We start from the raw sequence: 4691 nt of genomic DNA on the forward strand, positions 1-4691 counted from the left end.
CACAGTGGAACTAACTGCAGGCATGACTAATATCAAAGCCCTAAAATCCAAATGCAATGAGATTTTAAAACCACCCGCAACATAAGGTACCTAAATCATGATAGAGCTATCTGGTACATACCTCAAGTTGTTCATGGAGCTGCTTTTCTTGTTCTAACTAGAGACATAAAGCTTCAGAGAGATCAAAGTTCCTGCAGATACATAAGAACTAATGCTCAAAATCCATTAGGAACCTTCTAGTGCTCTATTTGTCAGCTATCTTTGTGTGTGTGTGCGGTGTGAACTTTTGTTGGATCTTACGGCTCTGGTGGTTTGCTTTATAAAGCGGGGTGAATCCTTTTTCGGTAATCCAGTATATAGTTTGTGGGGAGATGACAATCAGCTTGTCGATAAAAGTAAGTTGTTCCATACTTACTGTCAGAATTTATCAAGGTACATAGTTAAAAAGGCTAGCAATTGGAATAAGGTTTAAAGGCCAAATACATGTCACAGGAAGAAACCACAGGTAGAACATGATCGTCCAATAAGTAATATGAGAGAACCAATATTTGTTAATGAATCAATTTTAGCATGGAGTGTAGTGTTGTAAAATTGTGATTGATAATAATGGCCTAACCGGAGTGCCAGTACACTGCTCAACCAAATGACATCTATGTTACTAGAAACTGTTTGCTCTTTTTTCTTGCAAGCAACACTTTTTTCATTCTCTTGAATCACCCGGTCAGTTCTGTTGACCGTATGATGGGATACGAGTTTTCCGTTCAGAAATTGATGTAAAAGAAAACAAAGTAAACCATACAGTTTTCCCGTCATATTTAACATCAGTATAATCAACATAAGTTAATTAAATTTCATATAGGTTGCAAACTTACCCTTTAAGCAATTCATTGCACTGATGGTACACCGCATATATCACCACAACACGGTCTTCCTGTTCCCAACAACATCCATCTAACTACAAACACATAGCAATTGTATCATTATGTCGTAGACTGATGCCAAATAGATCGACATGCACAATAGATCAAGAGGAAATCGATGTAGCGAAAGGCGACTTACATTGCAGCGTTGATGTAGAGGTCCTTTAGGTCAATATTGAGCTCCTGGTTTCCATTCTCTAGGTCAAAGAACACTTATAGAGATATTGACCACCACAAGCATGTCAAAGCTTGACAAACGAAATCAAAAGAGCACCTCTATATATAGAAAAGAAAATTTTTGATGGCATAAAGCCAGTGACGAGGGGGATCCAAGAGGGACCCTCACCTGCGTGACCATGCCCTAGAAGTCAGAGATTGTCAACGCATTAGACAATAGGATAAAAAAAGGCCTGATTAGGGATGACAAGAGTAGCACGGTTTTGCACATAAACATAGAATTACAACTGCTACAAACTCTGTATGGAAACCATTTCCAATTCTAATTATACTAGAATATAAGGAGATGGATGATAGAGCTTGATGCTGAAAGATAAAATATACTAATAGTTTACTGACTGTATCATGTGAATCCAAGCAAGATTGTAGTCCAAGCTAGATTCTAGTCCATCAATCACGCCTTGAACATAATCATAAGAGTATTCAGGGTCACCACAAACAAGAAAGCATCTCGTTACGGTCTTAAGCTCCTCAAAGTTTCAGTTTTGTAATTAACCATATCGTCTATGAAATAACAGTATCAGAACTCCTAAGATACTTGTTTGCCTAGAAGACAACTTTAATTCTATCGATTTTGTATGTTTTATACAAATTCGGAAGGGTTGGGTATACTTCTTTAATAAAGTCCCTGCAAAAGAAGAAGTTTTACCTCTTATTTGTATTTTTGGATTTATCCTTTGATGTGTGGGTGCCATAATGTTAAAAAAATACTTAGGAAAGGAGAGTCATGTTGTTTTTATTCAAAATTCTTATTATAGAATTTTCTGTTCATGAATCATAAACTAGACATCCCTATCAGGATATTTTTGAGATCATCAATTTATATCAGAAATGTATAAACTCTGTTGATGCAAGTATCACAAATGAATCCACAAAAATATTCAAAACTGTGTTTTTGTTCTTATTTTCTCTCATTTATGGGATCATATTTAAATACTTAAGGTGGAATGTGTCAAAAATTTATAATGTCACTTGTATTAGAAACACGATTGAATTGTGCATAGTGGATGCCTATTTTAAACGACGAACGTTACAAATCTAACATGAGTTTGTTATTAATATTTAATAGCGTCATCACATGACAAGTTGTCATAAGTTATCAAAACAATATTAGCTTTCAATGTGATATGATAAAAATGAGTTAAAAATAAGCATAAAAGTTTAGTATGAACATGTTCAAATTGTGACTCCTCAACCTCACAAACCATTTTTATAGATAAAATGTATAAAGCTCAACTTTAAATATGTGAAGTCGTTAACTAGTTGAATTGAGGTTCTTATTATTACGAAGGCAAGAGCTTGGAGAAAAATTAAAAGATTACATGCAAAGATCGCTCAAGAGAAAAGACCTACACTAAAAGAATTAAAGTTATTCTTTCGCTTTGTTTTGATAATAATTTGTAAAGTGAAAAATAGTGCTAATCAACATGAAAACACTTAAATCTGATATATTTTATAATGGGCCATTCTGGAAGTGTTACATGGAGGAATATTTCTAATTAAAATGGAATGGTGAAAGAGTAGGGCAACTAGGGCGACTAATCTCCGTACATGACCTTCTGCCTTCCAGCTTCTCCTCCCGCATCATCATCATTAATTAGTCAAAATTTGCATTGAATCATAGAGGAAACCGTGTTGTCAAGCAAGATGGCTCACTATGGTGGAGGATGTTGCAATAGTGGAGGTCATGCCGATGAACGTCATGCGGCTATTGCTGCACCAATTGCATGTGTTCGGGCCTAGATCTAATTGCACTCCCCTGATCGTGTGAAGAAGTGGAGGGCAGAGGGAACTATCATAGTTCCAAGGCATGCGGCCAGTGGGCAATGGCTAGCGAGTTTTGTTAGATCTAGGTGTTGCGCAAACAAGCTGGCGTGGTTTGGATTTGGGCTCTTTGGCACATTACTTATCCAAAAAATTTATTGTTTTAGATATTTTTTGTATGTAATTCACTTATTTAGATATTGTACATGATATCAGTTTATCATGTTACAGCTTGAGGACCATATGTTCCATATTTTAACTATCAATTGCCCGCAAAAAAATTGTGCAAGTGGTTACCCTACAAGTTAATTTTATTAAACAACCTGACAACTATTTTTTTGCCATTCGTATATTCTTGATTGAATCAAAAACATATGAGATAAGTTTGTACGTCTTTAAGAACATTTGCCTTCCATCTTCATTTTTTATTATCATAGTACAATCAAAGTCGCTCACATGCACGAGCATACACTCATCCCTATGACGCACGCACGCACACCCTACCCCTATGAGCACCTCCAAGAGACTGAGCCGGCATAGCATCTTGAGATTTTACCAATTATTTGTTTATACTGCAATATTTGCTAAGACGGTTAGTAAACAACCAAATACACATTTTGTAATTTACATGGAGACACATGTTTCGAGTAGCTCCCCCCGGTCATATACATGTGGTCATATCTACTTGAAAAATATTATTTACCTCTTTTCATAAATAATCATATCATGTTTTAATATAAATATATTATGAATGTTATAGAGAATTATGAAGGATCAAATCATCCATTATAAGATATCAACATGATACGGAATTTTATATTTCAAACTAAATGAAGGAAAATAAAAATTGTTGCGGTGTGTTATAAGACATTAGTTACCCACACACTGAATTTCTTGACATCTCGAGGATAAATAGATGGGTATACATATGTCATACCCTATTCAAGCGCATCATTTTACATATGAACATGAAGAGGAACTATCTAAAGAGACAACACAGTAGAATATGATGCATCACCATATTGATTGTATATAGCTAATCACTTATGGTAAGATGCGCCATCTTCCTGCTGATATATGCAACAAATCGAAGAAGCATCTATATTTAAATTTATATTAGCACTAGGTAGGATTAGTATTCTATATGTGCAAACAATTAGGTTGGAGTATAGTCCTAATCAACATCAAAACACTTACCTATAATATGTTTATCATGCAACATTCCAAAATTGATGCATGGAGGAAAGGTTTTGTTAAAAGGAATGGTTAAACCCGAGGGCGTATAATGTGAAAATTACTCCTAAAGTCCTCCTCCCTCAAGCTCTCCCACCCCATTATCCTAAAGCAGAGACCGTGCAGACCCAGTGTTGAGCGCGGTGCCCACTGGGTCCAGGGCGACGTGCTCTAGAGCAAGAGGGATCCCTGTGGTCCCACATGATGTAGCATGCCTCAATTGTGTTTTGTGATGCTTGGTGACGGTGGAGGACAAACACAAAGATTGTAGGAGAGGCGGTGCAGCTAGGAGGACAACCATTACATGTGCTCGTGTATGGATCTGGTCACGCTATCATGCTCTGACTAAGATGTGCAAGATATAGGCAACAATCGTAGTGGCGCGATGGGTGTCTGGTCGGGAAAAGCTTGTCTTAACGGAGGTCATCGGAGATGATGATGATGGTTGCGGGTATCCTTCTTCTCATTGGAGACATCGTTGAAGAACTCATCCTCTCATCCAATTGATGTCGAACAGACTCGAGGTGCTTGCAGTGG

Source organism: Triticum dicoccoides, chromosome 2B (genome assembly GCF_002162155.2).
Source record: "Triticum dicoccoides isolate Atlit2015 ecotype Zavitan chromosome 2B, WEW_v2.0, whole genome shotgun sequence".
In the NCBI taxonomy this organism is placed as follows: domain Eukaryota; kingdom Viridiplantae; phylum Streptophyta; class Magnoliopsida; order Poales; family Poaceae; genus Triticum; species Triticum dicoccoides.